The following is a 25,967-nucleotide window of genomic DNA, read 5'->3' on the forward strand; positions in this document are numbered from 1 at the left end:
GAATGTGACAGGACCCAGACAGAGGGACACAGGCACCACATCAGGGTCTGCCCTTGGTGGGCGCGCTCTTGACAAGGCCCCGGAAAGGACACCGCTGGGCAGGGAAGAAGCGGCAACAAACTCAGCAGAGTGACATGTGAAAAAGGAGCGCCAACCGCATCCGTGAAAGAGACAGTGTTTTAAAACCACCACGAGCCCAGGACTGCTGCTGTCACCACTGACATCTGGCAGTGGCTCCACAGGGCACTGGTGGGAGAACACACACACACACACACACACACACACACACACACACAGTCCCGAGACGGCAGGACGGAAGCGGGACGACGCCCGTGGAGTGGGCGGCCCTCTGCGACAGGCGCGGGCGGGCGGGTCACGGTCAGGCTGTGTCTGTGAGCATGAGCGGCATGGTCACTGTCTTGCTGATGTGCGCACTGTTAACGACGAAGTTCGGATTCTCTGCCTTTTCCTCACCCCACTGGCAGGATCGAGGGGATGGAGAAATAGCCTCAACTCGAACAGCACCAGGGAAAGCGTCCGGCCTGCGGAAAATACTGCCGTGGCCGTGACGGTCTCCCTGGGCAGGAAGTAGGTCTGGCCCATCGTCCTCCGCCTGGTGCTTCGAAATCAGCAACACGGCACCCGAGGAAGTTTCTGAGTTTTTCTGAGGACGCCCTCAGCGAACCAAGAGCCGAAGGGCCCCTCCCCATCTGGGAAGGCCTTGGCAGGCTCAGGGCATGGGCGGGACCCTACACCACGGACGGCGGTGCCCTCCCCCCCAGCACGGAGAGCAGCAGGACATCACTGCCCACCTGGCACTTACTTTGAGGGGATAAAATTGGAAAAAAGAACCGCCGTCTGAGTCTGAGTCCCCTGACCTACAATCCCCCATTCACGTGTGCCGTTCAATGGCTTTTAGCTGGCGGTTGTCCTCAAACATCTCGCTTCCAGAACCCGGAGCAGAGGCGCTGAATGGATCCTGCCTTCTGCACGTTGCTGCCACAGCATCGGCTCGCCGCCCCGGACTTCCCTTTCTGCCGTGAGCCACTGGGCTGAAGGGTAACGGCGAGAAGGAGAGTAGCCACGGTCGCCCTCCAGACCTAGGGACCAGGACACTCTGGTTCGAGAGGTTCCTGTAGCTCTCGGCTCGGGGTCCGTGCCTGTCGGCCGTCGGTAACCACACCCGGTCCTACTGATTCACAAACATGTTTACTGCTTACTTGGGGCAAAGCACTGGGCTGGGTACTGCAGGACAACAAAGCGCTTACTGAAGCATTCTGAGCTCTGGAAACTCAGAATCTCGCTGAGACAGAGAGACAGACAGATGGATTAAAAAAGTTAACACCCAGAGTTCCCGTCGTGGCGCAGTGGTTAACGAATCCGACTAGGAACCATGAGGTTGCGGGTTCGATCCCAGGCCTTGCTCAGTGGGTTAAGGATCCGGCGTTGCCGTGAGCTGTAGTGTAGGTTGCAGACGCGGCTCGGATCCCGCGTTGCTGTGGCTCTGGCATAGGCCGGCGGCTACAGCTCCGATTAGACCCCTAGCCTGGGAACCTCCATATGCCACGGGAGCGGCCCAAAGAAATGGCAAAAAGACAACAACAACAAAAAAAGTCAACATCCATTAAAAACAAACACTCGGAAAACTGATGAAAAGTCTGCAACTAACTTCACAATCAATGATCAAAAACAATGCTTCCAAGAGTGGCAATAATTCAAGGACGCCTACTTTTTTTTTTGTCTTTTTTGCTATTTGTAGGGCTGCTCCTGCGGCATACGGAGGTCCCCAGGCTAGGGGTCGAATCAGAGCTGTAGCCACCGGCCTACGCCAGCGCCCCAGCAACGCGGGATCCGAGCTGCGTCTGCAACCTACACCACAGCTCATGGCAATGCTGGATCCTTATCCCACTGAACAAGGCCAGGGATCAAACCCGCAACCTCATGGTTCCTAGTCGGATTCATTAACCACTGCGCCACGGCGGGAACTCCAAGGATGCCTACTTTTATCACTGCTATTCCACACGGTTCTTGCCAGGGAGGTAAGGTGAAGAAAACAAACATGAGGTTCATAGATGAGAGAGGGTAAAAAATAAGATTAAGCCTATTTGCAGATGAAATTAGGGTCTATGTAAGAAAATCCCAAGGGATTTGCCAAAAAACTCCTTGAATACAAGGGAACTCAGCAAGCTCACCAGATGCAGAAATCAACCCACAAGTCAACTGTCTTTCTATATGTTAGCAATGAACATGTGGAAATTAAAATTTTAAATACAATACTATTCACGGTCATGAAAAAAACTGATACACTTAGGTATAAACCTAACAAGACATATAGGACTTGTACATTGAAAACTAAGAGACGCTGAGCAAAGAAGTCAAAGATCTACTGAATGGAGGGACATACCATGTTCATGGATTGGAAGCTTCAACACGGTGAGGCTCTCAGTTCTCTCCAAAGTGCAGGGGTAACACATTTCTATAAAATCCCAACAAGACCTCTTCTGGATACAGATGTAATTATTCTAAAATTCGTATCGAGGAGCTCCCGCTGTGGTGCAACGGGATGGGCAGCATCTCTGGAGCCCTGGGATGCAGGTTCAATCCCCTTAACCCCTTAAGAGTGGGTTAAGGATCCCACATTGTCAGAGCTGTGGCACAGGTGGCAACCGTGGTTCAGATCTGATCCCTGGCCTGGGAACTCCGTATGCTGCAGGGTAGCCAAAAAAGAAAAATTAAAAAAAAAAAATGTATATGGAAAGGCACTAGGTTAACTACAATAATTTTGAAAAAAAAAAAAAAATTAAGCGGGAGGACTCACTCTACCCAATGTGCAGACTTACTGCACAGCTACAGGGATGGAGGCTGCCTTGTGCTGGTGAAGGACTGGATGCTTAGATCAATGGGAGATGACAGGAGACCCAGAGACGGTCCCACATAAGCACCGCAAACTGACTTTTCTGAAGAAGATCCGAAAACAACTACACAGAGGAAGAACAGCCTTTTCCACAGACGATGTTGGAGCCGTTGGGTATCCAGAGGCAAAGAAAAAAACCCCCAATAACCATGACTGAAACCCCACATCAAAAATTAACTTGAGCTGTCAAAGGACGGCCGGGGAGGAAATCTTCAGGACCTGCAGCTTGGGGAACGGTCCTTGGACGTGACGCCGGATGCAGAAGTCACACGAGAACAATATCGATAAACTGGACTTCACTGAAGTGAAAGCTTTGGCTCTGCAAAAGACTCTCTTTTAAAAGAACGAAAAGGCAAGCTAGGCACCAGCAGAGAAGACCTGCCAACCACTCATCTGACGAAGGAGGCGCATTTAGAACAGACACAGAATGCGCAAAACCCCGTAGTTTAAAAAAAAAAAAAGTCCGGTGAGAGGGTGGGCCGAGACACGAAAAGCTGTTTCAACCAGAGAGCACACAGACAGCAGGAGAGCAGGTGGAAGACAGGAAGCCCAAGTTCACGCCAGGGAGGAGCAGAGCGAGACGCGGAAGACCTCGCCACGCACCTGTGCCCAGAGCTGAGACAGAAGGCCGCAGCCACACTCGGCGGTGGAAGAAGGCAGAGGAGGGGACCTCGGACGCTCGGCAGGGCGGGGGTGCAAAACGGGACAGCCCCTCCGGAAGGTGGTTCTTCTGTTTCCCCACATTAAACGTACACGATCACGCCATCTCACTCCTGGGCATTTAGCCCAGAGAAACGAGGGGTTTCCACACAAAGACTTGGGCAGGAACGTTCGGAGCGGCTTTATTCACGACGCCTCAAGACTAGAAGCAACCCAGACGCCCTTCAGTAAATGAATGGTTGAACGGCAGGACCTCCATCCCATGGAATACGATTCGGTGACAAGAAGGGACGGACGCCTCAAGTGCCCGTTGTGGCTTGGCGCAAACGAAGCAGACTAGTATCCACGAGGATCCGGGTTCGATGCCCGGCCTTGCCCAGTGGATTAAGGATCCGGTGTTGCCTTGAGCTGTGGTGTACATTGCAGACGCGGCTGGGATCTGGCGTTGCTGTGGCTCTGGCGTAGGCCAGTGGCTACAGCTCCGATTCAACCCCTAGCCTGGGAACCTCCATATGCCGCAGGTGCGGCCCTAAAAAAAAAAAAAAAAGGGATGAACTACAAATAAATACAACTTAGATGGATCTTCAGGAAATAATGTCATTCTCAAAAGGTCACATCCTCTGTGATTCCGTTTATAGAATATTCTCAAAAAGACAGAATCAGGGAGTTCCCGTCGTGGCGCCGTGGTTAACGAATCCGACTAGGAACCATGAGGTTGCGGGTTCGGTCCCTGCCCTTGCTCAGTGGGTTAAGGATCCGGCGTTGCCGTGAGCTGTGGTGTAGGTTGCAGACGCGGCTCGGATCCCGCGTTGCTGTAGCTCTGGCGTAGGCCGGCGGCTACAGCTCCGATTGGACCCCTAGCCTGGGAACCTCCATATGCCACACAGGAGTGGCCCTAGAAATAGCAAAAAGACAAAAAAAAAAAAAAAAAAAAGACAGAATCACAGGATGGACAGCAAAGCCGTCTCTGCCAGGGATTGGGGCTGGAGCTCTCTGTGGTGATGGGGCAGGTCTGGATCTTGAGAAGCAGTGCGGGTTACACGAAACTACACAGGTGACAGAGAGTCACACACACACACATTGTACCACTGTCCACCTCCTGGTTTTGAAACTGCATGACAGTTACGGAAAAGGTACCCACGGGGAAACTAGGAGACAGCGCTCTGCGCTGTCTGTGCGATCACCTGGGAACCTGCACTGACTTCCAACTAAGTAAAAAAAGACAAAGTTACCTAGCAATCCTGGCAACGAGTGTTCCAGTTACAGGTGTGGAAAGGGGGGGGGGGGGTTACTCGAGGCCGAAGGAAGAGGGTGCAGGAGAAGGTGAGCTGGGTGAACCCCGTCCGAGCTGGGTCTCCGCGGAGCTGCTGAAGGACTGGCTCATTTCAACAGCAGGTTAGGACCTATCTGGGGGGAAGGGGACCCCAAGAAAGCCTCGGCTCTGGCTCTCCTTCCTCCCGGCCCCCGGCATGCTCTCTGATGGCGTTACCCCCACCTGCCCCCTGCCCCAAGGGACAATACTGAAAACACCCAGGCACCCAGGCACCCAAGGCGGCAACAGTGGTGTTTCTTCTCCACGTGATGCACAAGCGTCTGAGCCCAGAGAAGGGGGAAGAGACTCCGCTGGTGAGGTCCTGGGCATAGGGTCACAGCACCTTTGTGCGAATCGGAGAAAGGAGCTGGCTCAGGACCTCACCCCACCGCCCCCCAGTCAGGCACCCGACCCACCCATTCGTGATGGCCCTTCCCACGTGAAACGCGGCAAAAGCGGCCTGGCACACGCTCTCTCTTCAGCACTCTGTTTACACATTCAACAGTCCACTTCCCAGGAGCACAGCCTCACTCATGTCACGGGTTAAACAGAGCCTCTCCTCCCCCGGGAGTTCGTGCCGAGGCGGAGGCGAGGGGGTGGGGACCGCACGGCCTTGGAAGCCTGAGCGGTCGTTTACCGAGACGGCTTTCAATGCTGCACAGACCAGGCCTGCCCTAATTATTGGGGTGAACATAGGTCTGGCTTAAAAAAACCCCGGGGTGTCCAAAAGCAGCCTGTGTTCCCACTGCACACTGCCACCCAGGCAAGCCGGAACTGGTCCAAATTAACTTCACCCAAACGCGAAGAAAAGGCTCCTTATTTCTCTCTTTAGAAGTTCAGGGAAATTGGCACGGCTGCTGACGAACTTTGAATTCTACCAGTGCGCTATGGTCCATTTTCTATATCTTGTTCGTCTCACATGGAGGAAAAAGGAATCAAGAAAGAAAGAAAGAAAGAAAAAAAAGACATCTCTCGTTTGCTCTTATTTTAAACGATTCTAGTTCCCAGCTATTCTCTGCTAACTTTGTTCTGAGTCTCCAAAACTGAGCTGTGGGCAAGTTTTCTACTCTGAGACAGTTGCTTAAAAGCAGAGTCCATGTCGTCTTCCTTTTTCGTGGGAGCTTAAGGTCTTTGGAGATGCCGTAATCCGTGTATTTTGAAGAAACGCTAAGTCCCCCTCATGACAGAGACGCGCTAAGTCTTAGAAGCTGCTAAGACAACAGGCGTAACAACGAGAAAACATCTCGCTCCTTCCTCTTCCCATAAAAGATTGATTTCCTCAACAGACAGGGGCCAAGAAAATCCCCAAATCCATATATACACAAAAGGAAAAGCAACAACAACGAAGGCAGACGCCTTGAACTCGTCTCATTAATAGCTATTTAAAAAGCCCTGCTTTCAGCAACAGTGGTACGAAAGTATTCATTTTCCCGATAGTCATACATTTTACTCAGTTTCCCAAATATAAACAGTTAAAGGCTTAAAAGGGTTGATGACTTCATCTCAATACTATGTAACACTTTAAACTGTTCAAAGAACACATTTTTAAGACAACTTGTAAATGCAGCAATTTAAGCTTCTAGTCAAAAGAACAGCTTCCCTGTCTGCCGGGGATGCAGATTTGGGGGGTTTCGGTTTTACTGGATGAAGCCCAAACGCTGCAAATCCCGTTATCTCGTTTCAAAATAGCTTTTGTTAGTTTAGCCCCTAATCAAACCACGTCTTTTGAGATGAGTCATTCCTCACTGAAATCTTCCCACAATAAATACTAACACTGAGAGAGAGAGAGAGACAGCGCGTCGATCAACTCCGCGTTCCCGACAGAAGGAAAGTCACGTTAAGAAAAACCTAAGGTTTGACATGTTCCCCCAATTTGACAACAGCATGTGTACTCGGGAAACCCTGTGTGTGTGCGTTTTGCTTTTTTTTTTTTTGTGAAACCCACTGGGCTGAGCTGTTTGCCTCTGGCCACCATCCAAATAAAAGAAACGCCGCCAGAAATGTAAACAGGATGCATTTCTTTAAGTTCAAGAGTCCGGCAGGCACAGGCAGCCGCCGCCGGCCCGGCTGCGCTTCCGCCTCTCAGGGGCTGCAGGGGAGGCACCTTCTAATTTAGAGTCGGGGAGAGAGGCAGCAAGGGAACCGGCACACGGCAAACCGGTCATCAGAGGGCCATTACTGCTGTGACACGAAGCTGGACGGCCTCCCGGGCCGGGCGGGGTCCTGTCCCCACCACCGCCTCCGGGAGCTGGGAACGAGGCACAGCCCTTCTGGAACAGACCCTCCCTCACCACGCCCCTTCCCCGAGAGCCACCTACAGAGCACTCCCCGCAGCCAGGCCGAGGCTGCCTGGCAAAGAGAGGGGCCAGGGAGGGAGGGCAAGGCCAGCCAGGTGCTCCCGGGGCACCTGCTCTGAGGTGCCAGTGCCAGCACAGAGGCAGAGCACCCGAAGCACAGGCCAGGAGAAAGGTCACGGGGCCCTCAGAAATGCCACCCTCGGTGAGAAGAGCGGGGCAAGCTAGGCGGTGGCGAGCCAAGACCTCGGGAATCCACTCCGTGGGGAGCGCGGCAGGTCCAGGCTCTGTCTCCGGACTCTGGGGGGAGGAGCACACGCAGGTGGGGACGCTGGTCAGAGGGATGGCACGGCGGCCCCGTGAGGAGGTGACACTCAGGAAGGTGAGAGGTAAAGGCCACAGGACACCCTAGGAGGGAAGAGCGGGGCGTGGCTCAGGAGGGGTGGGGTGTGGGTGAGTTACGGCAAAGCACCTTAAGGGACAATGCGAGATGCCAGGTACCTTCGTTAGGGGACAGGCAGGACTCCACGCACGCCAGCTTTAGGAAGCGCACGGAGACGCAAACGAGCACCGAGAGCTTTCTTCAGTGGCTTGGAAAAGGTCGGTCTTCCCTAGAGGCTTTTTTTTGAAAAAAAGGAACTCCACGTCAGCTCAGAATTGCTCAGGCCTCCGAGAGCAGAATGCGACATTCCACACTCAACTTCGGAACAAAAAGCCAGGCCGCTGGAGGCCTGTGCATTCACCTCCTGGAGCCAGTCTCGTCCGCTCTTCCAGGGGCCAGGCTGGAAGCACTGGAAGCGACTTGACTAAACGTGTCGCTAAATGTTCTAAGGACAAACACCGGTACAAGGGGACAACGAAGCTTTCCCGTTAAGTGCAGAGAACATTGAGAGTAACTGCTAAATATCGGGCCAAGGAGGGGCGCATCTGGTAAACGCGACAAGCAGGTCACACGGCTTGATATACTTGTTCGGGATTTCCAAATCCCGAACTACTTTAGCGAGAATTTTTAAAATGAAACACAATGGTAAATATCCGAATAAATTGCCCATAGTAACGGTAAATGCTTCACAGAGGTCTCGTTTCAGTTAAGAGACCTTCATGGGAGTTCCCTGGTGGCTCAGTAGGTTGAGGATCCAGTGCTGTCACTGTTGCGGTGAGGGTCTGATCCCTGGCCAGGGAACGTGCATGCTGTGGACACAGCCAAAAAAAGAAAAAAGAAAAAGAAAAAGATAAATATGCAAACATAGAGGGAGTTCCCGTCATGGCTCAGTGGTTAATGAATCTGACTAGGAACAAGGAGGGTGCGGGTTCGATCCCTGGCCTTGCTCCGTGGGTTAAGGATCCGGCGTTGCCGTGAGCTGTGGTGTAGGCTGCAGATGTGGCTCAGATCCAGAGTTGCTGTGGCTCTGGTGTAGGCCGGCAGCTGCAGCTCCGATTGGACCCCTAGCCTGGGAACCTCCATATGCCGTGGAAGCGGCCCAAGAAACAGCAAAAAGACAAATATATATATGCAAACATAGAGAGCCACACACATGGATGGCTTTGTGCGTGTGCACGTACACCCACACTGGGTTCAGGCGGTCAAAGGAGTGTGACATGTCTGTGCACTGTACTCGGAGCGCCCGGGCCGGGCTCCTGCAGAGGCTGCTCCGAGGCCGGCCCTGTCTCGTGCCCCTTCCACCTCAAATCCAACAGAACTGGGCTGAGGGTCAGAAAATCTAAACAGCAATGAGCTGGGTTTGGGGAGGAATGGCTGAGGGTGGAAAGAAGCTATGCGAGGAGGTGTGAGAAAATCGGGGCTTGCTGTCTCCAGGGGACGGTGCTACTGGGTTGGTTTTGATGGCCACTATCTTGGCCGGTGAGTCCGGGTCACCTTGGATGGCATGGCCACCAGGTTTTCTACCCCAAAGACACTGGCGGGGCCAGACTGCCCTCGGACCTGTGCCATGGTCAGATGCGTGCGGTTCACGCCGGGAGCTGTGCCCCATCAGAGGCACCCTGGACCCTGTTCCCGATGAACCGACCACCTCCAGCTCCACCAGGTGTGGGGCCCTGCATGCTGCTGGGCTAAATCAGTGCTCAGAGGGCACAAATGCTGCTGCGGGTCGTGTATAAAACCCAAGCTCTCCTGACGATGAAAAGACCATTTCAGAGATGCTATAGGACGTGGCACCATTTCTCATGCTGAGTACCCGCCACGTGAACATCAGTATGTGACGTGCTTAAGATCCGACAGCTCCCTTGGCCTTCCGGACACAGTGAGGTGTAGTTTTGCGCCCATTTTACAGATGAGAAAACTGAGGCTCAGTCATCCAGCCACGAGGCATGACTCAGCGACTCTAAAGCCAGTGTTTTTTTCACCTACATTCTCTTCCTCTACGGGTGTGTCTGGGAAACAGGGGAGCAGAGCAAAGAGGCGGCAGTGGAGGTGGTCTCGTCTGCTGCCTGTTTTTCACCCAGCTGACAGCAGGCACTGGGACCAGAGGCATCTGGAGCGACCTACGATGGACCCAGGGTTTCTCGTCTTCCCTAGAACGTTGTTCTTTTAAAGCCTTCATTAAATCTAGATGTATGGGCTAGGCTGCACACCTGGCCAAATTAAAGGAAATTTAGTACGTTCAGATCCTACTTTAATCTCCGAACAATGAAAATCCTTTGACACACGTGCTCTCTCTGGGCAGCATAGAATGAGAAGAGCTTGTGGCCACTCTGTCCAGCAGGAGAGAGATCCCCTGTGGCTACCAGGCACGGCATGTGGCCAGTCTGAGCAGACGTGTTTCCAGAGGCTTATGGCGAAAACTAGATGTGCTTTACCTTTTCATATTGATTACATGCTGCAGTGATAACATTTTGGCTATTTCAGGTTGTTAAAATATTATGAAAGGCAATGCTACGTTTCGTCCACCGTCCTTAACGCGGCTCATTTCAAGTGCGTACATGGCTCAGGTCACGGCTGTCAGACAACACTGCCAGCATTTCTCGAAATGGAATTTGTTCCTTCCTAATTACAAAAACACTTTCAGTACAGAAGACACAGGAAACGCGGACACGCATAAAGACAGACAGTTAAGGAGTTCCCACCGTGGTGCAGCGGGACTGGCATCATCGCTGCATTGTTCGGACACAGGTTCAATCCCTGGCCGTGCACAGTGGGTTAAAGGATCCAGCAGAACTCCATATGCCGCAGGGCGGCCAAAAAAGAAAAAAAGAGACAATTAAATCCTCAAACGTATCACTGTCTGGAAATAACTTGGTAACATCTTAGAATGTTATCTGTATCATTCTGGACACAAATTCTTTTGGGTGTATTAACATTTCATAAATCTTTAAAAAACATTTCTTGGAGTTCCCATCATGGCTCAGTGGTAACAAACCCGACTAGAATCCCTGAGGACGCAGGTTCGATCCCTGGCCTCATTCAGTGGGTTAAGGATCTGGTGCCGCCGTGAGCTGCAGTATAGGTCACAGAGGCAGCTCGGATCTGGTGTTGCTGTGGCTGTGGTGTAGGACCAGCAACTACAGCTCTGATTTGACCCCTAGCCGGGGATCTTCCAGATGCTGCTGGTGCAGCCCTAAAAAAAGACCAAACAACCTCCCCGCAAAACCCTTTCTAGCAATCTACCATAACCGTTTCCCCATGTCACTAAATACTTCAAAATTTCAAGGTCTGTCATTGCTGCACAGCACTCCATTGCAGGCACGTGCCAGGATTAACCTCTGCTGGACATCTGAATGGTCCCCAACATGTGGCTGGTATGAATACATGCCTAGGACGCCCTGGCGCAGGCGTATCTGCACATAACTGTTCTCCTGGGACAGGCTCCTCGAAGTGGAATTGCTGGGTCAAAGTGTGCACACATTTCGAGGAGTTCGGTAAATATACTAAACTGTTCTCCAGAAAGGCTCTACCAGTGTACACATTCGCATTTGCTAGCTCTTCACTTTCCTTTCCTTCTCCCCAAATTCTTTCTTGTAAGTGGTCTATTTGCTTTGCTAAAATTTTCCTCCAGTAATATTTAACCAGTCACATCCTCAAACCATAGCTCCGAGGGAAATCACGATAATTAGCAACCGAACACGAAGTGAATTTAGTTTGCGTGCATGCACACCGACAACCCAGGCTGAGGAAAAAAATAGAAAAGTCATAAGATATTTGGCCTCTATATTTCAAATAAGCTTTTACCTAAGTATTCATTTTTCTAAGTCCTATTAATAAATAATAAGCCGAACAAGGTAAAATAAATGAATGGCAAATAAAATCAACTAAAGTAACAGAGAAATAGTAACAAAGGAACCATTGAAAATAAGACTGCTTGACCTTCCCAAGCATGCGTGAATGTCTAAAGTCTCTCACTTCCAATCAGAGAACGAGGACCGGCGGCCACCGCTTCCAAGAAAACACTCTAGGTCCAGGCATAAACAAGAATTTAAAACATGTAGCTCGAGTTCGTAGGAGAAGCCTCCCACTCAGGAGAGCCTTGAATGTGACGGAGAGTTAACGCCAGTTTGTGTCGATGGAGAGAGAAGTCCCTTCGAATTATGAGGACTTAAGGCAAGGTGTAAGAAGGGAAAAAACGGCCTGGATAAGACGCCTGCTCGCTCACTGTCCCCCCATCCGAAACTCCGTGATGGGAAGTCTGCAGCTGGCTAGGAGACGGACTATGGGAAGTTAGGCGGAGATGAGATGTGACGCTTGCAGAATTCGATGACCCTGCCACTCAATAAAACTCAAGGGTAACAGAAACAGCACCGAAAACGCACCTGGACTTATCAGGAAGTTCAGCATCAGCGTTAGACAGTCTTGCACGAACTGTTAGGACACAGCAGCATCTCAGGCAAATCAAGACTTGGGTGTTACACAGAATCGGTGCCAACAGAGACGGGCGAGGGCAGCTATTCAGCTGAGCAAAGTTCTTAGACCACGACAGACTGAGGCATAAGGTAAAGGTACCCACAGATGATCAATATTTAGGCTCTTCCCTTGATCCTGCCCTTCCAGCATCTCTTCATGGACCAGTAACAGTTCAGGGTCAAGAATGAAAACCTTGGAGTTCCCGTCGTGGCGCAGGGGTTAACGAATCCGACTGGGAACCAGGAGGTTGCGGGTTCGGTCCCTGCCCTTGCTCAGTGGGATAAGGATCCGGCGTTGCCGTGAGCTGTGGTGTAGACCGCAGACGTGGCTCAGATCCCGCGTGTCAGTGGCTCTGGCGTAGGCCAGCGGCTACAGCTCCAATTCGACCCCTCGCCTGGGAACCTCCATGTGCCGCGGGAGCGGCCCAAGAAATGGCAAAAAGACAAAAAAAAAAAAGAATGAAAACCTTCGTTTATGCTTCACTAGCACTTATAAAGGAGCAGAGCTGGTCTCCACAAGTTTCAAGTGGAGGCACAGGCAGTGCTGCCTTCGAAATGGTCTTGAACGTGACCGTTCCCCGCGCTCCCCGCTCTGGCTTTGGTCGAGCCACCGCCGCCTCACCCCCGGATTACCGCGAGCCTCTGACGGGTCTCCGCGTGTGTTCGCCAAGTGAGTGAGTTCAGGGCCCTCTCTGCCCAAACCGACAAGGGTCACCATCTCCTCAGAGGACCAGCCCCGAAGGCCTGAGCTGGCCCCTGAGCTCCCCAGGCCCGATCCCTCCTCCCATCTCCCCTGCCTGAAGCTCCGGAGCCCCTGACACCCACACGGCTCCCTCCTGCCTCCCTCCTGCTCAAAGGGCAGCCTAGCAAGGCCTCCCCGGGCCCCCTGCCCGCCTTCTCCCACCTGTGCCCCACCCCCAGCACTGAGCGCCAGCGAGGAGCCGATGCACCCGCCAGCCTCCTCCTCCATCTCGCTTGGTGTATTTCTCCCCCCACGGGAACGCCGGGCCCTGGCTGGCCTCCCCTAGTCCCAGGGCTGGCACACAGATGACCCACACATGTGGGCAGGACGAACGCCCAGACCTCAGGATCCCCCTCTGCTACGCAAGGGTCAGCCCTCCCCCCGCCCCCCCCCCCCCCCCCCCCGGCTCCGCAGGGAGGCACACCTGCAGCAAGGGACGCGGTGTGGGAACAGCTGGATCTGCCTCGGCCCAAGCTGGTCCCACAGCACCCAGACCAAACTCCGTTACGCATCCCGTGACATTTCACGGGAAATCTCACCCCATGAGGACTCGCTACTGAGGTGAAGAAATTAATATTGGCCCATCGACATGTTATTTGAAAGCAATTTAGTCATAGAACGGGTCTGGGAAGTTCCTTTTAAAACGACCTCCTTTTCACAGGCCAAAGAGAAAAAGTCTGTTTACAGGAAAAGTGCAAGCAGAAACAGCTTAAGTTACTGTAACAAGAAAATGAAACCTGCAGAGAAGCAGTTTAAATACACGTAGTTTTCAGAGTTCGTGTTGGGGCGCAGCGGAAGCAAATCTGACTAGGAACCTCCATATGCCGTGGGTGCGGCCCTAAAAAGCAAAAAAAAAAAAAAAAAAGAAAAAAGGTAATTGTCACCCGTGTATATTACTTCTTTTAAAAGCATATAGACGCTTTTATGATTAATAAGATACAAATAATCCTTTAAAAGCATCTTGAATTTGGAGGGCCTTCCAGGATGATGCCTTCTCCCAGCAACAGACACAATAAATACCATCCCTTTCCTTTTTTTTTTTTTGCTTTTTGTCTTTTCTAGGGCCGCTCCGGCAGAATATGGAGGTTACCAGGCTAGGGGTCTAATTGGAGCTGTAGCCACAGGCCTACACCACAGGCACAGCAATGCAGGATCCTAGCCGAGTCTGTGACCTACACCACAGCTCACAGGAAGGCTGGATCCTTAACCCACGGAGCGAGGCCAGGGATCGAACCCGCAACCTCAGGGTTCCTAGTCGGATTCGCTAACCACTGCGCCACGACGGGAACTCCACACCATCCCTTTCTTGTAGAGAGACGTCCTGACATTCAAAAGACATCAACCCCACAAGCGGAACGGATCTCTTGTGAGCTATCCAGCCTAAACGTTCAGGGTTCTCTGCAATGGAAGCAATAACAACAACCGTCCAACTTCCTTCAGGAGGAATCAGCTCAGGATCTGGAAGCGGAAGAGGAAAAGGGAGAAGAAGAAACAGGTGGATCCCAAATAAGAAAGCCTAGCAGTCCCTGGGAAGCCAAGAACAAAAGGGGAAGCGGAGCCGAGGCAGCAGCTCAGCCTTCGTGGGCAGCAGGTGCAGGCTCGGAAGAAAGAGACTTCTTGGGGAGTCAGGTGAGGGCCCGTGAGCCACAGCCAGAGGCGGTCAGAACGTGAACGAGAGCACGGACTGCGGAAAGCCCAAGCCCCAAGGCGCCAGGTTGGGCACCCAGGGCTCCAAGGGCCGGGCAGCACCTCCAGGCCCAGAGTGGGTGGCTCATCTCCCAGCCAGGCAGGGCTGGCTTCTGCCTCGGCCACCGAACTCTCCCTCACCCCGGCCCCGGGCCCACGTGCTCCGAGAGAATCCCAACTCACGAGCGAGGCAAACTGGGACCCCATTTAATGGTGGAGGGACCATGACGTTGGCTGTTACCCAGTTTTTGCTTCCTGTCGGGCTTAGAAAATCATCCGAGAGGAGGCCTCAAGCTACCATCACTGCCCTGCCCGCGCCCACACGCAGCAGCTCCAACAGCGGTAAGGGAGTGACTGGGCCTGGCTCCCCCGCACCCTTCGCCAGCGCCAGCACCCGGGCAAGGCCGGTCCCGAAGGGTCCACGGGGCTCCAGCTGCGCAGGCGCGGAGAGGCTGACAACGCGGTCCAGCAGGCCGTGCCCGACCCCAGGGGCCTCTTTTTAAAAAGCACCTTCCCCCAGGAACCTGGAGAAGCCACACATTGCTTCCATATAGACCCAAAGGAAATCGGACGCTTTCAACACATTCGTCACTTAGTGTGCGGGGAGCCTTCCAGAACGTTCTCCTAGTCACGCAAGGCCACGGCCTCAGGAAAGGTCGAAGAGGCTTTCCAGGGCTCGGCAGACCTGGGATTTCAGAGCATTCTTCGCTAGAAACCTGCAAACTGAGCGGATCCCTTTGTTACTAATTCTATGAAAAACTATTTTCAGTTTTTTCAGTCAGGAAGAATCCTTCCTTAAGGACTCACATCTGCTTTTCCTCAAAATATGATAAATCATCCAGACAGTGTTTTTCTTAGCTTACTTTCTTTTTCTTTTAAAGCTGCTAAGACACTAACATAGAGTCCCTGGAACTTGGTAATTTGCTAAATCCGGGTAACTTTTTGCTCCTGGTCATCCGTACCCAGCTTCTACGACTTCTGCCAAAGACACAAAAATGTACAGACGTCTATCACGAACCTCAAAACCCATCTAGATAATGGGGCGGGGGGGGGGGGGGACAGAAAAAGACAATCGAACAAAACCCCCACAAAATCTCTACCTTGAACTAAAGATAACGTTGGCAAACAAAGCAGTTACTCCACATTTGGGGATGGGTTTAGGATAAATACATTATATACAAAATCAAAAGAACTTTCAGTACCTTTAAAGGTAATTGCTCTGGAGTTCCCACCGTGGCTCAGTGGTTAACGAATCCGACTAGGAAACAAGAGGTTGAGGGTTTGATCCCTGGCCTTGCTCAGTGGGTTAAGGATCCGGCGTTGCTGTGAGCTGTGGTGTGGGTTGCAGACGCAGCTCAGATCTGGTGTTGCTGTGGCTGTGGGGTAGGCCGTCAGCTATGCTCCAATTCAACCCCTAGCCTGGGAACCTCCATATGCCTTGGGTGTGGCCCTAGAAAAGATAAAAAAAAAAAAAAAAGATAATTGCTCTTCCCAAGTAATGAGGTTACAGTTTATGTGTCCTCGCTCTAAGATGAAACAAAGTTTAAAAATTATCAGCTTTGCTGTAATAGAACCCTCTTGCTCAGCAGGATGATGCTTTTCTTAAAAATTTTTTACAATTATTTAAAAGGTAGATGCTGCCGTGCCCGCAGTATGAACTTGATCAGATCCAGGAGTTCTTGTCCTGGCTCAGTGGTTAACGAATCTGGCCAGTGTCCTTGAGGACGGAGCTTCGATCCCCTGCTCAGTGGGTTAAGGATCAGTCAGGCATGTCTGTGAGCTGTGGTGTAGGTCACAGATGCAGCTCTGATTCCACAGTGCTGTGGCCATGGTGTAGGCAGGCGGCTACAGCTCCGATTCAACCCCTAGCCTGGGAACCTCCATATGCTGCAGGTGCAGCCATAAAAAGACAAAACAAACCCCAAAAAACAAAGCAAAACCCTTCATCAGACCCCAAAGGGTATGTGATGACAAGCCTCCCGCCTCCTGGGTCCTGCTGTCTTGAATCCGCTCCACAGAGGACAGGCTCCCAGACACCAAGGAGGCCACCTCTGATGCACAGGAAGCACACACGTAACAGAAACCGACTGGACCTGCCCCACCTGCAGAGGCCGAGCTTGAGAGCTGGGAGCGTGGAGGCAGATGGACGGAGACGTGAAGGGAACGCAGGCTGGGACGGACCTGGACAACCAGGTGTAGGCTGGGATGAGAAGCAAAGCTGGGAAAGAGCAGGCTGAGTTAGGCGAGTCTGAAGTGGGGGCCCTGGCTGTGCCTGCTGGTCTGCAGACTCCTCGGCTATAGGACGACACAGCCAGGCCCCAAGCTGTGCCAGGGCTGGAGCTGACCTGCGTCGCCTGCGCTCCAAACAGCAAAGACTTCGGCCGCCATCCGGTCTCAACTCCTGCCCGATAACCTGAATTAAAGACCACTGATGATGCAGAATAAAGACCCCTCTCCACTCTGTCCAAGTTCACAACCAAGCTCAGAGTCATAGACTGAAACTTTGAGGGGATGGCTTTTACAAACATAAATTCTTTAATAGGCAAGAGTCACCTTCTCAGAGAGGCCTGACCCAAACATCCTATTTAAAACCACAGCCCCCACCACAAAATTCCTTGTTTCCTTTTCCTGCTAAAAGCCCCAAATGTCACAGAATGTGGGGAAGGAACTCTAAAAGGGGGCTGTGTCAGGTCACCTTGCAGATGTGAATTCCTCATCATCAACAGCCTTCCAGCTATAAATGGTTATCAGACTCTGTTGGACATACCGTCAGGAAAGGATTCTCTGACCCGCCCCACACCCCCCAGCACCTGTGCTGGGTCCCCAAGGTGCCCCACCCCCCACCCCGGGACCACCCCGGCCTCCCCCGCAGCAGAGATGATCTCCACGCGTCCCCGGAGGCCACGTGTCCCCGAGCGCAGCGCCTGTGACATAGTTTACAAGGAAACCATCTCTACCCTGCGGCAGCCCCTCTGGCCCCATTCAGTTCACCTGAAGCCTCCAGGTGCCAGCCTGTGGCAGGTACGACCGAGAGGTGGCGGACAGAGATGGAGAAGCCCCTGCCCCCAGGAAGCTTTCGTGCAAGCAGCTCCAGGAGAAGCACAAAAAGCAAGGAAGGCCACACAAAGTTAAAAGTGAGAAGCCCTGCAACCCAGACCCTGGAATCTGGACTCTAAAGGAGCTAAACAGCCAGTGGCGAGAAGCACAAAGAAGGCTGCTGTCGCGGCTGTCAGATAAGGCCACTAAGGTGCCATGTGAGCTGACCGTGAGGACAGGAAGGAGCTGGCCACGCAGCAAGCGGCAGGATGGGCGTTCCCAGTGCAAGGGAGGCAGAGGTCCTGAGCTCGGCGTTTTGGAAAAACCGCGCACCAGAGAGGCTAGCATTCGGCGAGCTAGGGGAGAGGGGGTTAACCGAGGGGTGCCGCGAGCGCAGAGCTACCGCGGCTGTGAGGCCCCACGTGGTCAGGGGATTCTGCCTTGACCACAGCCGGGAAACACTGTAATTCAGAAGGCGGAGGAACGTAACGCCAGAGTGTCACTTTCTCTAAGAGTCTTTAAAAGTTTGCCCGAGCGGACTCAGAAATGGCCCGTCTGGGAGTGTGGCGTTGGGGCTCTTTCACAATCGGGCAAGAAGGAAACAAGAGGGAAGACTCTGCCTACACCTGCCTCGTCCCGGAGCAGAGGAATCGGGCAGATGGAGACGCCAGGGAACTGTTTCTATTTGCCGGCAAATTCAGGGCTCTAGCCTTCACCTGTATCCTGAGGTCACCTGAGGCCTCATATTCCGAGATGGACTTTGGGAGGCAGCCTGCACACCTCAGTCTCACCGGATCAAACGAGCCACCCCGAGGGGAGGGCACGCTGCTGTGCCTGCAGTGTGGACACAGGGAGAGGCGGGGCCTCCTGGCCCCACTTCAGGGCTGGGCAGACACTCAGCCTGCTTGTGTCAGTGGGGCAGCTCGGCAAACTGAGGCCTGCAGGCCAAATCCGTCCTGCGTCCTGATTGTGTGCAGCTTGCGAGCTAAGGATGGCTCTTGGAGATGAGTATCTGCATTTGCTGCAACGGGAAGAACACTAACTCTGGGCCCCAGTGAAGTCAAAGGTTATTCCCCACAAAAGAACTCCATTCTGAAGAGTATACCTGTATTATTAAAAAACTACCTGCCACTATCATTAGTATAGTATTTTGAAATTATCAATAAAATGTGTGGACTTGTTTTCTTTCGTGTCACGTGGGTACCTACACTATCCCTGATTCTGACCCCTGGCTCCAAAGCCTGGAATACGGACCCTCTGGCTGAGCCCTACAGCTCTGGCCTCTTCCCTCCAAGGCAGCTGAGGTTAGGAGTCCTCCCAAGTGACCAGAGTCCGCTCTCCAGACCAGGGCTTCTCAGCCTCGGCTGCCTGTCAATGACCCAGGGGATATGAAGCACTCTTGCGTCCAGGCTTCATCCCAGACCAACGAACTGAGGGTCTCTGGGAGAGGAGCCCAACCAAGCTGGGCACTTCTGAAAGCTCCCCGAGCCACTGCACTGCCCGACGCTGCCCACCTGGACCAGGAGGGGCTCCCCGACTGCAGGGAAAACAAGCAATTTCATGCGTCTCGGCAGTCCTAGTCCAGGGCATAATTATCTTTGGATTATTCCTCCTTGCATTCACCACATCTTCCCGTTTCTGTATTTATGGTGCTCCCACGTCTCAGAAGCCTCGCTCCCCCCGGAGAGACGGCCCCTTCCCAGGCTGGCCGATTCCCTTTCGCAGGCAGAGCGACCAGTCCGGAGCCCATTCTCAGCACCACCTCCTCTCTTCGGCTTGGACATCCCAGGAGGCAGGGTTCCTCTGGCCTCAGTGCGCAGTCCGGCCACTGGACTAGGAGGGACCATCCCGGCGGCCAGCGCCCACCACATCCAACCCCCTGGCTGCTGGCCCGGCCGTGGGCGCGCCTTCCCGCAACGACGCCGCGGGGCCTCCTGCCCACGCTCCCTGCCCTCCCTCTGCCCCACTCGTGTTCTGTTCATTGCGGAATCTTTGTGAAGGCTCTTGGGTGACGGACCGTCTGAAGGGCCGGCGGAGAACCAGTGTCACTCTGGACACCCCGAGCTTATTTCAGAGAAGAGGCCGCCCCTTGGCAGCGGGAACCCACGGCTGGCTGCGGCTGGGACCCGCCTCGGGCTGCAAGATCCCTGAGCGAAGGGGCCAACCAGCACTGGCCGCGGCAGGAAAGGCCGCGGCGTGAGAAAAGGGATGTCCGTCTCCAGCCCACAGCCCGGCTCAGAGCCACGTGTTTTCAGTTACACAGAAGAAGGGGCCGAACGGCTACCCCGGCACCTCCCCACGGCAGGAATGACTCCATATAAGGAAACAAGTGTGGCAACTCCTCACTCACTGGGTGGCCCCGAGCACAAGCCACCCCTGAACAGCCTCCCCAGCGGATAAAGGCAATTCCTGCCGGCGTTCGATTTCCTGAGCCCTCTGCTCCCCTGCCCCTCCGCCTCGGCGAGACGGCCAGCGACACGCAGCAGGTAAGCTGTTCTCCCCTCGGCAGGCCCGCCAGCCCAGGGCTCGTTCCCCGGAACCAGGGGGCTGGCCAGGGCATCTTCCCGCTCAGCAGGACCCTGACCCTCGCGTTCCTAAACCATGAAAAATACTCTGTGTACAAAACCATCAAAATTAAAATTTGATTTCCAAGGCTTTTTAGACTTCTGAAAGTATTTATTCACGCATCCAACAAATACCTGACAGCCTACGGTGTGCTGGTGCTACGCCAGGCCTGAGACTCAAGCACAGGGACGGGTCTGTCGGCCTGCCCACGGCTGACACCCGCAGGCCCCAGCTTAAAGGCCCAACGGACACCGAGCGTCCTCAGCCGAGTTCAGAAAGATCAGAGTGGATCTGCTCAGCTTTCCTCTTCTCGGCTGCTGCGACTTCTGACTTCAGTGACCGATTCTAGAGCTGCGTCTGGAAGCTGCTCTTTCTCCCAGCTGTCCTCCTTTGTGGGTGTTTGTTCGCCTCACCTCCCTGGTCTCACTGGGACGACATTCTCAGAATTCAAAGACGACCTACCCGCCCGAGTTAACACCTGCGCAGGGTCCAGTAACCGAGAGCGGTGATTCTGAATCCTGGGGCCTCGGCTCCGGCGCACCCTACCTTGTCCCAAGTCTCAGATCCCTTTAGGGACCCCGTTCTCAGGGGCCCCTAAAGACCACAGACAGCGGCGTGCAGAGGAGTGAAACACACCTGCCATTCTCAGCCCCATCTCCAAGACGGCCTGCTGAAACCTCTCCCCAAAGCGCTGCCCCAAAAGACGCGACGGGAGGCTCTCATCAGGGTTCCGAGCGTCCATCCTTGGAACTGGTGTTCACCCGACTCCCGTGGCACGCCTTCCAGGGGCACCACCGTGACCAGGCACCACAGCCGTGAACACAGGAACCTCAGGTCTCGTGGACGAGTCAGGCGGCACCTGCAGCCACACCACCACCCACCAGCATCAAGAGCGGCTCTGAGCAGCCTTTGCTGCAGGGGCCTTTCCCACAAGCCCTGGTCCTGGTCCAGAGCCGGCCCCACGCGCCGAGGCACCTCCTCCCTGTGCCTGCCCACAAGGCACAGCTGAACCCAAGGGGCAGAGCCCAGAGGGAGCCGCGCATCCCGGGGGCCACTCCTCTGGCGCTGCAGACAAGGAAGAAGGGCCAAGGCGAGGCCTGAGACGGCAACTGCCACGCGCCGGAGTGGAGACTTTTTCATGGTCTGGGGAGCAGCGGGACGGACGGACGGAAGAGAGAGCATGGCCAAGATGACACAAGAATGGTTTTGGTCTTTCCATCAGGCTAATAATAAACTTCTGCAGATTTAGAGGGGGGAAAAAAAACTTTTGGAAGAGACCCAGTCACTGCTCAGAAGAATCAGAACAACGCGTTCAACAAGCCCTCGGGAAGGATTTACTGCAAGACGGAGCAGAGAGAGCATCAACGTGAAACCCTGAGCTTCGAAGGATCCTGCATCCTCGTTGGCTAGGCCTACGGTTACGTGAAAAGGCCAAGTGAAGAGGCGCAGACATGGGAGAGCACATGATCTTATTCTCTATAAAGTGCAATACAAACGCCTGATCTTGATGGGAGAGTAAAGGGCGTGCAGTAAAGCTACACAGAGAAACAAGGCAAAGTTAAGTTTCTTATGTTCTATAATCTGTGTGCTTACCTAGTAGGCAAAAATAAATTCCCTTTAATTAAAGGTAAATACTATATTTTGGTGAAAATCACCATGCCTGCCCCCACCGCATTTTTTTTTTTAACATTCAAAATTTGGACCTCAAAAACACAAACAAACAAACAAACAACAACCCACTCCTTTTTCAGTTAAACATAAACAAACAAAAAACAACCCACTCCTTTTTCAGTTAAACACATCACGGCCATGTTTCCATGTCTTAAAAATATTCTTTTCAGCATCAAACACTTCCAGACCCTGAGGACGCCTCAGTCTCTATACCTAACACCCTGTCACCCGGGAGTGATGCAACCAGTCACCCCTGGGTGCCAAGCAGACCGTGTCACTCCAACCCCCAGACGGAGCCCAAGTCCGCTGTGGGCCCTCCCACAGTCTGCAAGGCCCCCTTCCTGCACCTGTACCCTGTCCCTCCTGGTGTCCCCGAGTTTCCTCTGTTCTCCCCCAGCAGCCTTTCCTCCCTACCCCTCCCTCGGCTCCTTTTCTTGTCCCACTGGCACTTCTCAGCCTCAGACAGTTGGCAGAAGTTACCTGTCTGTTTCCCACATGAACGGAACCTCGGGCAGGACAGGGCTGTTTTGTTCTGGCCGAGATAGCCAACGCCCAAAGCAAACATCTCAGCTGACTCAGTGGCCATGGCCTCTGGCTGTGTGTGCCCATCACAGCAGGAACCAACCTGGAAGCCCTCACTGCGGGCCCCAGGCTTGCCCAGGTCATTGCTCTGACTCACGCTTCGATGCACCTCCCGCTATTCAGCGTGTGGTCTGAGGGACACGAACCTCTCCTGGCAGCTCAGAGATGCAGAACCCCAGGCCTCTCACGGCCCACTGGGTGGCATCTGCACGCTCTCCTGGCCAGCAGAGCAAGGGAGGCTTCTCTCAGGCCACAGGAGCCAGGCCTGGCTCTGCTCGTCCTGGCAGCAGGTGCGCAAGCCCGTCTTTCATCATCGAACTGCCCGCAAAAGAGAGAGAACACCAATTCACACCAGGGCCGGGGGAATAACCACCCATCTCGTGCTCCTCTCTCCCTCCCCCGGCCCAAGCAGAGGCCAGAGCACAGGACCTGCACCGGCGGCACACAGGACAGAGGGAGGAGGAGGGCCTGGGGGCCCCCACACGGGGTCCTGCCCAGAGCACAGGAGCGAAGACACCAGAGAGAAGGCAGCTCTCTCAGCAGACACTGGCGTGGCCACTCTACTTCCAGAAGCAGGGGGCGGCCTTACTAGAAACGTCTGAGAAAGCTCACGCTGGAGTCCCGTACTGCACACGGGGGAAGGAGGAGGAAAGCAGACCCTGCGGCCTGGCAGCTGCCGTGGACAGGCAGGCACCAAGCAGTCAAGACAGCGGAAAGGAAGGAGCCTTGGAGGTGTCTCCATTCCAATGCGACATTCCCAACACGCTCTTAAAAATAATACGACTCTTTAAAAAGACCGGCTATTTCCCAATCTCTGGCATCTGAGTGGCAAAAAATGGTCATCAGCCCCCAAAGAGATATGACGATGATTATAAAAATGCGACGAATCTTCACATAGGTTTGTTTAAAGACGAAGACGCAGAAGTCACATGAAGTCGAAAGGAAGGGCTTCATCAAAAGCAGAGCAATGATAACAAAATAAACCCTCGAAATGATCCTCAAGGCCGCCAGCACACGCCAACCAAAACCACGATGTCTGTTAAAACAAAAAAGAAAAAGAGGAGTTCCCGTCGTGGCGCAGTGGTTGACGAATCTGACTAGGAACCATGAGGTTGCGGGTTCGGTCCCTGCCCTTGCTCAGTGGGTTAACGATCCGGCGTTGCCGTGAGCTGTGGTGTAGGTTGCAGACGCGGCTCGGATCCCGCGTTGCTGTGGCTCTGGCGTAGGCCGGTGGCTGCGGCTCCAATTCGACCCCTAGCCTGGGAACCTCCATATGCCGCAGGAGCGGCCCAAGAAATAGCAACAACAACAACAACAACAAAAGACAAAAAGACAAAAAAAAAAGAAAAAAAAGAAAAAGAGGGGTTCCTGTCGTGGCTCAGCAGCAACAAGCTCCTAGTGTGCATGAGGATGCACACTCAATCCCTGGCCTCCCTCCGTGGGTGAAGGACCCGGCACTGCCGTGAGCTGTGGTGTAGGCTGCAGACGCAGCTCAGATCCCAGGTTGCTGTGGCTGCGGTGGAGGCCGGCAAGTGCTGGCCGGCAGCTGCAGCTCCGATTTGATCCCTAGCCTGGGAACTTCCATATGCCGAGGGTGCAGGCCTAAAAAGACCAAAAAAAAAAAAAAAGACAAGAGCAAGTGTCGGTGAGGAAGCAGAGAAACCAGAACCTCGATCCACTGCAGGCGGGAGCATCAAATGGCACCTCCTTTGGAAAACAGTTTGGCTGCTCCTCAAAATGTAACCAGAGGCACCGCATGTCCCAGCAGTTTCACTCCCAGGAATTCACCCAGGAGAAATGAAAACATGTCCCAACAAAACCTATGTCCACACCTAAGTGTTGAGAGCGTGCACGAGAGCAGAAGAGGAAATGATGCAAATGTCCACCGATGGGTGAACGGACACCGTGGTCTCTCCGCACACAGAGTATCGCTCAGCTGTGACGACAGGTGAAGCATCCCCACGAGCCCCACCCTGCATGGCCCTCCCACCCATGACGCTTGCAGTGAAAAGCCTGGGAGAAAATGAGAGCAGACCACACCTACGATGAAGGACTTGCCTCCAAAATACACAAAGAACCACTAAAGCGCAACAAAAACCCAAACAACCCAAATGAATACAGGGCCAGAGATCTGACCCTCACCAAAGACAAGCAGATGGCAGGTAACCCCACGAAAAAGCTCCACACCGTGGGTCATCCAGGGAAACGCAAGCCACATGCAAATGAAAACGAGATCCCTTGGGGCATGGCTCTCAGGAATGGGTCTCCGCATGGCTAAAATCCCAAGGGCGGACACCACCAAACGCGGGTGAGGGCGAGAAGCAACACCCGCGCGCATTTTCTGCGGATGAGAATGCCCCGTGGCGCAGGCACTTTGGAAGACGGGCTGGTGGTGTCTTACAAAACTAAACTCACTCTTACCATGTGATCCAGAGGAGCTGAAAACGCACGTGTGCACAAACGCTTGCACACAACCATTTCCGGGAGCTTTACTCGCAAAGGCTCACACTCGAAGCAGCCAGGCTCTCCTTCCGTGGGGGCCTGGGGAGACTGCGGCCCAACCAGACAAAGGTACAGGATTCAGCCAGCGAGCAAAATGAGCCCTCGGGCCAGACAAGGACGCGGGGGAAAGGTAAATACATACTGCTCGGCGACAGAAGCCCATCGGAGAAGCCTCCAGGCCGCATGAGTCCATCTCCACGACACTGCGGGCGAAGGGAAAATGAGGCAGACGGCCGAAGAGCAGGGGTTGCCACGGGTGAGGGGAGGAAGGAGGGCGGATGAAAGGGTGGGACACAGAGGCTCTTCAGGGGAGCGAAACTGCTCGGCATGAGGCTGTGATGGTGGAGACGGCTGTCAAAACCCAATGAAATACGTGACACAAAGACTGAGCCCCCGTGTCAATCAGGGACTTTCTTATTTTTGTGGCAGTGTCTCCATGGGGAAGTTCCAGGGCCAGGAATCGAACTCGAGCCACGACAGTGACAACACCATATCCTTAGCCCGCTGAGCCACCAGGGAACTCCAATTATGGAGTTTAATTAATAATAATATATCGGAGTTCCCATCGTGGCGCAGTGGAAGCAAATCCAGCTGGGAACTATGAGGTTGTGGGTTCAATCCCTGGGTTACGACGGATCCGGCATTGCCGTGACCTGTGGTGTAGGTCGCAGATGTGACTTGGATCTGGCGTGGCTGTGGCTGTGGTGCAGGCCAGCGGCTACAGCTCCGATTAGACCCCTAGCCTGGGAACCTCCATATGCCGCAGGTATGGCCCTAAAAAGACAAAAGACAAAAAAAAAATAAGAATAATACAGCAATACTGGTTCAGCAGTATTAACCAGGTACTTAGCCAATGCAAGATCTTACAGAAGCTCAGAGGGGTATGTGGGAACTCTATTTTCTGCTCAGTTTTTCTGCAAATTTAAAACTGTTCTAAAAAATAAAGCTGTTCATTTAAAAATGTTACGTGAGAGAAGCCAGATACAAAGGTTACATACTATAGGATCCCAGTTACATGAAATATCCAGCAGAGGTCAATGCGTAGAGAACAGATTAGCGGTTGCAGGGGTGGGACAGGGAGTGACAGCCTAGCGAGTCTGGGTCCTTGTGGGGTGATGCAAGTGATGTAACTGCACAGAGGTGAGGGTG

The 25,967-nt window shown here is 53.5% G+C and overlaps 1 protein-coding gene across 1 annotated transcript in view; it reads right to left on the minus strand.

Annotated features, from left to right (window-relative positions):
• GNA12 (G protein subunit alpha 12) overlaps positions 1-25,967 on the minus strand; it is a 103,078-nt gene that overhangs the window by 57,015 nt on the left and 20,096 nt on the right. The window lies entirely within an intron of this gene.

Source organism: Phacochoerus africanus, chromosome 5 (genome assembly GCF_016906955.1).
Source record: "Phacochoerus africanus isolate WHEZ1 chromosome 5, ROS_Pafr_v1, whole genome shotgun sequence".
Classification (NCBI taxonomy): domain Eukaryota; kingdom Metazoa; phylum Chordata; class Mammalia; order Artiodactyla; family Suidae; genus Phacochoerus; species Phacochoerus africanus.